Raw genomic sequence first — 10,682 nt, forward strand, 5'->3', positions numbered from 1 at the left:
TGTAGCAATGCATAGAATACCAGGGAAAGAAGGGAGTCCAAGACCAGTTCTTATTAAATTTCTAAGAATGGATACCAAAATTTCACTTCTGCGTAAAAAGAAGGCTATAAACGAAGCACTCAAAGTTAGAATTGGTGATGATATAACAAAACTCAACCAGGGTCTCCTAAATAGATTGTATCAACATGACAATGTTATCAGTTCATGGTATTTTAATGGTCATGTATATGGATCAGACGAGGAAGGAACTAGACATCGGTTTGAAATATTTGACGACATAAATAAAAAACTGAAAAAATAAAATGTGTGTATAAAATCACTTGAACATTCTTTTCAAATTTGTTTGATATTGTAAAGTACAATATGTATTTTTATATAATTCTTGTTCATCTATAATTATTTTGTTGTCTACAACACCAACTTGAACCTTGGGATGAGATTTGTCTCTTTGTCTCTTATACCAATCAACTATTTTTATTTTGTAACTATTTTCCGGAAAATATACGTTTCCTACGTATTTGGTTTAATTTTGAAAATACTCTATTTCCGGTTAGCTGTAAACGGCCACAGACCACAATTAATTCCTCTATCAGTTCTTTATAACCTTTTGCATCATTAAAAAAATTGCACCATGCACTTTTGTCCAATTTTTTGTGTGTGTAATGTATTGTCCTAGTCCAAATATATATCCAAAATTCAGAAAGATTGAAGCAATCACTTTTACAAATTTAGCCAATACACATCCATACACCTATTGACAAGTCAAGAGATGTTCCAAAAACTGTAAATATCACCTTTTTGCACTTGACCTAATCACTCATTCCATATCAAAATCAGTTAAAATACAACCTCCAAAAATTTATTTGACCTCTCTTCTTTCATTTCCACCCAAAAAGATTTAAGGAATGAGTGAGGAAAGGAAAGAAAAAAAATTAAGGAAAAATACACTCTAATTAAAAGGAACTATATTCGTGGACAACGAAAAGCGGGGTCATTAATTGTGGTCTTGGGCCTATTAGGGGCCTAAAACTTGACCAATTCTAATAAAACTTAGCATGATTCAAGCTTAGTATATTATAAAACAGGTTACAAAGTTTCAAAGCCACATGATACCAAATAAAAAAAATGTGGCATTTTTTATATCTGAATTTTGGGTGCTGAATTGTGGCGTTGAATTAGAACAATTAAAACTATCAAATTTGAGCTTCTCAAAACCAAAAGATACCAAAACTAACACTTTTTAATGTCTCTATGTATAAGTTAACATCTATTTAAAGCAACAGAAAGCATATTTCATGTATCAGACTTATGCAAAATGGCCAGAAGTTAATTTTATATGAGCCTGTGCCAAAAAATAGAGGTTTTCAATTAAGGTGAGGCCTTATATCAAATGTAATATTTTTCACTTACCACAATTTTCTGAAGTTGTTAAGTTATCAAACAAACTTTAACAGGTTATAAATGTACTTTTGATGGAAATATAAGTTTCAAATAGCATAACGCATGTGGATAAAATGGTCTTTAGCAATGTTATGCTTAAAAAAACAGATTGCCAGTTTAGGCCGTTCCCCACATTTGCATATTTAAAAGCATATAAATGATATGGGAGATGGAGATATACTTCTTTTTGCTAAAATCTGTGCTCAGATATGATAAAACATGGAGCCTGGATGTAACAAGACTGTCACTTTCAACTATATATGCAGACAGTATGGTCTGATGCAAAGTTTATTAACTTTATTGTTTAAAAACTGAATGAAATGTCAGCCTCAAAAGGCCAATATTTAAACCACTAGCTATCCAACAGAAGAAAGTAAAGGTAGTCTGTGAAACAGAAATGATTAAGCAACCAGTAATAAGTGTTTTTGATGTAGGTTCAGTGCAATCTGTTTTGGAATACAACTTTTAAGTGCATAGAACTTCACATTTCACCTGCTGCGTATACTGACCGTTAGACTTAGACTATTAAAACAGCACATGTTGCACTCTTTTTATGTTTTTATCTACTTTTTTTGTGTTCAGAGTTCACAAATAAGTTAAACAACTGAAATAAATACCACAAACACAAATAGATATCAGAAAAAAACTGTCAGAGAGAAATTAAGCATGCTGTTTTTGAAAAAATAGTGAAAAAAGTGAAAAAGCTACATTTTAGGCATTTAACCTGAAAAGTGACTTTTTCACAAAATTTCTATCAAATGAAAGTGAAAATCATTTCTTCTCATACAGTTTGACAAATCAATACCAATAGATCATTCAGAAAAGATGCCAAAGTAAAAATTCTAAATTTGCTGAAATGCACCTCTTAGGGGCCTAAAACTTGACCAATTCTAATAAAACTTGGCATGATTCAAGCTTAGTATATTATAAAACAGGTTACAAAGTTTCAAAGCCACATGATACCAAATAAAAAAAATGTGGCATTTTTTATATCTGAATTTTGGGTGCTGAATTGTGGCGTTGAATTAGAACAATTAAAACTATCAAATTTGAGCTTCTCAAAACCAAAAGATACCAAAACTAACACTTTTTAATGTCTCTATGTATAAGTTAACATCTATTTAAAGCAACAGAAAGCATATTTCATGTATCAGACTTATGCAAAATGGCCAGAAGTTAATTTTATATGAGCCTGTGCCAAAAAACAGAGGTTTTCAATTAGGGTGAGGCCTTATATCAAATGTAATATTTTTCACTTACCACAATTTTCTGAAGTTGTTAAGTTATCAAACAAACTTTAACAGGTTATAAATGTACTTTTGATGGAAATATAAGTTTCAAATAGCATAACGCATGTGGATAAAATGGTCTTTAGCAATGTTATGCTTAAAAAAACAGATTGCCAGTTTAGGCCGTTCCCCACATTTGCATATTTAAAAGCATATAAATGATATGGGAGATGGAGATATACTTCTTTTTGCTAAAATCTGTGCTCAGATATGATAAAACATGGAGCCTGGATGTAACAAGACTGTCACTTTCAACTATATATGCAGACAGTATGGTCTGATGCAAAGTTTATTAACTTTACTGTTTAAAAACTGAATGAAATGTCAGCCTCAAAAGGCCAATATTTAAACCACTAGCTATCCAACAGAAGAAAGTAAAGGTAGTCTGTGAACCAGAAATGGTTAAGCAACCAGTAATAAGTGTTTTTGATGTAGGTTCAGTGCAATCTGTTTTGGAATACAACTTTTAAGTGCATAGAACTTCACATTTCACCTGCTGCGTATACTGACCGTTAGACTTAGACTATTAAAACAGCACATTTTGCACTCTTTTTATGTTTTTATCTACTTTTTTTTGTGTTCAGAGTTCACAAATAAGTTAAACAACTGAAATAAATACCACAAACACAAATAGATATCAGAAAAAAACTGTCAGAGAGAAATTAAGCATGCTGTTTTTGAAAAAATAGTGAAAAAAGTGAAAAAGCTACATTTTAGGCATTTAACCTGAAAAGTGACTTTTTCACAAAATTTCTATCAAATGAAAGTGAAAATCATTTCTTCTCATACAGTTTGACAAATCAATACCAATAGATCATTCAGAAAAGATGCCAAAGTAAAAATTCTAAATTTGCTGAAATGCACCTCTTAGGCCACAGACCACAATTAATTCCTCTATCAGTTCTTTATAACCTTTTGCATCATTAAAAAAATTGCACCATGCACTTTTGTCCAATTTTTTGTGTGTGTAATGTATTGTCCTAGTCCAAATATATATCCAAAATTCAGAAAGATTGAAGCAATCACTTTTACAAATTTAGCCAATACACATCCATACCCCTATTGACAAGTCAAGAGATGTTCCAAAAACTGTAAATATCACCTTTTTGCACTTGACCTAATCACTCATTCCATATCAAAATCAGTTAAAATACAACCTCCAAAAATTTATTTGACCTCTCTTCTTTCATTTCCACCCAAAAAGATTTAAGGAATGAGTGAGGAAAGGAAAGAAAAAAAATTAAGGAAAAATACACTCTAATTAAAAGGAACTATATTCGTGGACAACGAAAAGCGGGGTCATTAATTGTGGTCTTGGGCCAAACATACAAATTTAATTATTTACTTCCAGAGTTCACTCGTTTTTACACATGAGATTTACACTCAAGCAACTGGATAATGGTTGCAATTGTGAAGGATGTTACATACATCAATATCCCTCAATATACAGTATTACCACAATCTATAACATAGATAATCCTTATCATTTGACAAATTGTGTTTCTCACTTCTGTCTGCACTCGTAAATTGAAAATTAAGTCAAGCTTATAAATTTCTGTCAAGCATATTCTATAGATTAGTCTAGTCAATTTTACTGCGGCTCATTCAACTTTTGTCTGAAACTCAGGCCAAGTGTTATCCTACTTTTGCTTATTTATTTTGCTTTTGTTTTGTTTTTTACATTTCACATTATAATTACTGCCATACATCTTTGTAATTCAAATTCACAGATTATTGCATGATCACAGACCTTGCTCATTTTTTCAAAAGTATTACAGTATCACAAGATAAGTGATATCTGATATCATCAACATCTGTTATTTATTAATGTTTCCCTTTTGTATATATGTTCTGTACATGTATGTTTTGTTTTGTACTTTATCTCTTCTATGTTTGAGTGTCCTGTTAATTAATGTATACGTCAGCTTTCGGTTTCAAAGATCTGTCCAAAGTGTACATCATGTGCTTATGTTTCACTATATATTCATTATAAGTTTTGATAGTTTTGACTGATCAATGTTTTCAACATTAATCTGTAAATTTGTAAACTACATGTATACTATTATTCATAACATAATCCTCCCTATAATCGTAAAAAATGTTTTTATCCTCAGTAGTATAATACAGTTTTTATTACTGGTTGCTGGAATTGAGCAAAATCCAGGTCCAGATCAGAGTAACAAAAAGAATTTGACAATAGTACACAATAATGTGTGTAGTTTACTTCCTAAGTTAGATCTCATTAACAATGAACTACACGATTATGACATTATTTGTATATCAGAATCTCATCTTGACAAGTCAATTACTGATGACCAAATTAAATTAAATGGGTTTCATAAACCTATTAGGTTAGATAGAAATAGACATGGTGGAGGTGTGACCATTTATATAAAAAATAGCTTACATTTTATTATACGGAATGACATATCAGTAAGCAATCTTGAATTACTTTGGGTTGAAGTGAGGAATTGTAGTAATGAAAAATTTTTAGTTGGTGTGTTATACCGTCCTCCTAACTCAAATTCTAATTTATGGGACTTATTTAGTGAGTCAGTAGATAAAGCACTTGATTGTAATTTGCCAATTTTCCTTTGTGGTGATTTCAATTGTGATATGATGTCAAACTCAAGTAACTCTCTTAAAAAGTTACTTAACCGGTTAAACTTGGAAAATGTTGTTTGGGAGTCTACCAACTTTACAACCCAAACTGGAACTTGTATTGATTTATGTGTGACTAATCGCAAAAACTTAATTAAATCAGTGACTGTACTTACACCGATATGCAGTTCTCATTCTCCCGTTTCAGTCGAAATTTCATTTAAAACTTTTAAACAACACTCGTTTAAAAGACAAATTCGAGATTTTAAGCGTGCAGATTATGAAGGTCTTAAAAACCAGTTGAATGATACCGACTGGGATGATGTTGTTTTTAATTCAAATAATATAAATGATGTTTATATGAACTTTGTCAAAACATTCGAAAGTACTGTCAATAGATACATACCTACTAAAACTATTACAGTTAGACCAAATGATAAACCATTTATGAACAACTTGATTAGAAACAAAATAAGACATCGTAATAGAATTCACCACAAAGCGAAAACTTCAAATAATCCAGATCACTGGAAAAAATTTAGAGAAATTCGTAATGAAATAATCAGTTTAGTTAGAAAGGCAAAAGATGATTACAAGTGCAAACTGACATCACAACTTATTGACAAAAATATTCCTCCTGGTAAATGGTGGCGTATTGCCAAGTCTGTTTCAAATTTTACTAAAAACAGAGATTCCCCCCTTTTTTGGAACATGATGGCCAAATTTTTATTCATCCATTGGACAAATCAGAGATCCTGAACAATCATTTTGCTGATATAGCTAATATTGATATAGAACCAGAAATTCCTGATAATAATGAGCCTCCTCCATGTCATTTAAACAAATTTGTCATCACTGAGAAAGAAATTTTAGACCAGTTAAAAATTTTGAATGTTAATAAACCAGCTGGACCTGATGGTATCAGTCCTAGAATTTTAAAAGAGGTTGCTAGCTTTATTTCTAAACCATTAACTAAGTTATTTAATATGTCTCTATCAGTTAAACAGGTTCCACTGTTATGGAAAATTGCACATGTTAATCCTATTTTTAAAGGGAAAGGTAGTCCACATTCAGCTCTAAACTATCGTCCAATATCTGTTACTAGTATTGTTTGTAAGATTATGGAAAAAGTTTTATTTAAACATTTGTATAATTATATGAGGAGTAATAACCTTTTGTCAAAGTTTCAATCTGGATTCCAACCAGGTGATTCTACTGTTAATCAGTTAATTGAAATATATCATAAAATTATTAGTAATATGGATAGTGGTAGGGATGTAAGGTTTGTATTTTGTGATGTATCTAGAGCTTTCGATAAAGTTTGGCATAAAGGACTTTTATTTAAACTGAAACAATCTGGCTTAAATGACCAGCTCTTATCTTGGATAGAAAGTTATCTTTCGGATCGTCAACAAAAGGTAGTTTCAGAAGGCTTTTCGTCAACTCTAAGAAGTATACATGCAGGTGTCCCCCAGGGATCAGTTTTGGGACCCTTTCTGTTTCTTATTTATATAAATGATATAGTAAATGATATTGCTAATGATATTAGACTTTTTGCAGATGACACCTCTTTATTTGTCATAGTAGATGATAATCATGCTGTAGCGGCTGCTTCTTTGACTGATGACTTGGATGTTATCTCAAATTGGGCAAAATCATGGGCTGTTCAATTTAATTCTAAGAAAACTAAAAATATTGTATTTACTAGAAGGGAAAGGGAGCATCCACCTGTATTTTTTGGGATAAACGGTGAAGAGGTTGAGAAAATAAATATTCACTGTCATCTTGGGATAACATTTCAGTCATCAGCTTCGTGGCACACGCATATTGATATTATTTATAAAAAAGCATGCTCTCGTCTTTCTGTGCTTCGTCAAGTTAAACACTTATTAGATAGGAGTTCACTTATACGTATTTATTATGCTTTTATTAGACCTATATTAGAATATGGTGATGTTATTTGGGGCAATTGCTCCCAGCATGAGACTGAGCTTCTTGAAAATATTCAGATAGAAGCTGCTAGAATTATTACAGGATTACGACGTAATTCCTCCAGACAAAAACTTTATATTGAATTAGGTTTAGAAACTCTGGAGAATAGACGTAATAAACATAAGCTTATACTGTTCTACAAAATATTAAATGGGATGACACCTGCATACTTATATGAGTTAGTTCAGCCATATCTTCCCAGACAAACCCCTTATACTTTGAGGAATGAAAATAACACTTTTCACCCGCCTCTTGCTAGAACTAGCTCTTATTTTAATAGTTTCATTCCTTCCACTATAAGACTTTGGAATAGTCTTCCTTTGAGTTTACAAAAATCACCAAGTTTGGGTATATTTAGAAGTGGACTAAATAGTTTTATAGGACTGATGATATATTTAAACCTTTCAACTATGGGATAAGGAAACTAAATATAAGTCATTGTCAACTCAGAAATAATGCTAGCAACCTTAAATCTCATTTGTTTAATCAGTTCTTATCCGAGAACAATTTTTGCACAAACTGTAACCATCCTGTTGAGGATAACCAACATTTCTTTTTTATTTGCCCTAAGTATAATGATGTAAGACAGATCCTTCTTGATTCCATTTACTCCATTGTTGATAATGTTGACATAAATATTGAATTACTACTTTTTGGAAACAGATTATTTTCATATGATATGAATATTGCTATTTTTAAATCTGTTCAGAAATATATCAGTGACACTCAACGTTTTGTTTGAAACTTACTTTAATTTTTGTTTCATCTAGTTTTATGTTTTATTTTTTTCTACACTCCAACATTAATTCATTTATTCCACTAAGCAAGCTTAGTGTCTCTTTCAAGCCATATATATATTTCTAGTGACTTATAAAGGATATTTGCATGTTTCAAGGTACTTTAAATAACTGATGATTATTTGCCTATATATTTAAATATATTTTGCATTTAGTAAGTAACACTGTTAACATATATTTGATCGTGTGTGCTCACAAGAAGCATGCATGTTCCACTATATTGCATTATTTTAAATACAGTTGTTGTGATTGAATTATACCTTGTACATGTAATATGGAGAGAGCTTTTATAGGCTGTGCCTGTTGCTCAATCCTTTTCATATCTTAATGAATAAAATATGTTTAAAATCAAGATACAAATGTTATGAGTAGGATTGTTTTCCTTATAAAAAAATGCTTTCAAACAGATGTATGAGAATGAAGCACAAAAATGAACACAATCTAGGTTTTACAGTCACCATTTCGAATTGGTTATATATCTCAGATCATTAGTGACAATTTTTTTTTGCCGTATTATATTTTAAAGAACAAATTCAGTCTTATCTATAAAACTACTGATTGTGCCTAGATGACTAGATGTGGATTCACATGTCGGACTCACATGCAAAAGATTATTACCTTTAATGCCAACAAGCTAGGTCATGCATACAAATTTGGTATTGTCGAGGAACTTTTGTTTTTTCGTCGTTATGCCCACTGAATAATAAAAGCTGCAGATGTAATATGTCATGAACACCTTGTATGTAGCCGCCTACTCTCTAGGTCCTCGTGTTTCTTTTTTGGTCAGGTTTAGTGTAGTGTTTAATAGATTTAAAGCCATATCATTTGTATTACACGAAATCAGAACAGGCAAAAAGGTTCAGTTGAAATCTTCCAAATTAACATATTTCTTTCAAATTTACAAACAAATATGTCAGAGTTTAAAAATAAACACCTAGGACGAAGAGCAACTATAACAAATAAAGGCAACAGTAGTATACCGCTGCTCAAAAGTCATAAATCGATTGAAAGAATACAAATCCGGGTTACGAACTAAATTAAAATTGAGTGAAACACATCAACTATAAAAAGAAAACAACGAAATAACAGAACACAACAAAAAACAAACAACAATGCAACATTCATAGCAACGATCTGTTAGATAGCAACTGCCATATTCCTGACTTGGTGCAGGGCATTTTAAAAAATGGTGGATTGGACCTGGTTTTGTGCTAGCCAAACATCCACGTTTAATGCTAATGATAAATATACTGCTAAAATGACAGCATTACATGACGGGAAAAGAGTAAAAATAAATTAAAAAACAAAAAAATACATAAATAAAATATAAATCAATTGTTTATAAAACAATTGTTAGATGGTCTTTCCCCTCCAAAACATGAATAATATATGGATTGATTGATTGATTGATTGATTGGTTGGTTGGTTGGTTGGTTGGCTGACTGGATAACTAATTAAACCCATTGATTAATTGGTTGGTTGGTTGGTTGGCTAATATACTAATCAAACTCTTGGGATAGGGTCTCTTTGAACAAGCGAAAAAGAAACTAATGCGATCTTGGAACCCGTATTAAACATATTTATTGATTAGTTGATTGGTTGGTTGGTTGGTTGGTTGGTTGGATGATTGATTGATTGATTGATTGATTAATTGATTGATTGAAAGTCTGCATGGCACTCCTCCTCTCTTAGCAAGGCCTACGACTTAAAGTCGATATTCTGACCGACGACGTGGCTGCGTACTTATACATCTTGCACTCTCAAACAGACAGCCTAAGGATATCATAAAGAGTAAAAGTCCTTATTTTAAATTTACGCTATTTTATATTGGAACTCGTACTTCATGGTTTCTTTTACATGCTGTTTGCATTTTGTTCGAACTTGCAGGAAAAAAACTGATTAACACTTTGTCTTGGAAGTTTCACATTCTATTTTTGGATATGGAATGTTTTATTTTTAACTTTAGGTCTGCGCGCGCGAGGGTGTTTTGAAGTCATACATCATGATAGCTGCAAAGTTTGAGGCTAAAATTAGTTCATTTTGTTCATTTTGACGTTTCAGTGGCATGGAACCCCTTAAACCATGACGCATACCATTTCCACAAAAACTTACCACTATTATCATGTCGCGACTAACATTTTGGTCCATTTTTTTTCATACGGCTTATGGTTTACGTGTTTCAAAAATAATACTACAAAATTATTTGCTGAAGGCAGATAACTCATTTAAAATTTCGACGATTCACTTCGAACCAAATTAGTCAAAAATTCCAGAGGATGTAACGAACAATTTGTAAAAAGAATTTTGTCGTTACGAAGGAGATGCACACAGATGGTAAACAGTGAATAGGGAGATAACTCTTACAAAGAAAATTGTTCGTCTTAGCAGGATGAAATTTAAAAGCGTATAAACTGTGCGATACTATACAAAAAATATCTAAGCGACATAATGCGAAACAATAAATTTCAAAATTTGGCGGAAAAAAATAATAATCAGAACAAATACAATAGGTCTTTCCACAGAAAAGTGGAAAGACCTAATAATATAATAGTATTTCTACATA

This window comes from Mytilus galloprovincialis, chromosome 4 (assembly GCF_965363235.1).
Source record: "Mytilus galloprovincialis chromosome 4, xbMytGall1.hap1.1, whole genome shotgun sequence".
NCBI lineage: Eukaryota > Metazoa > Mollusca > Bivalvia > Mytilida > Mytilidae > Mytilus > Mytilus galloprovincialis.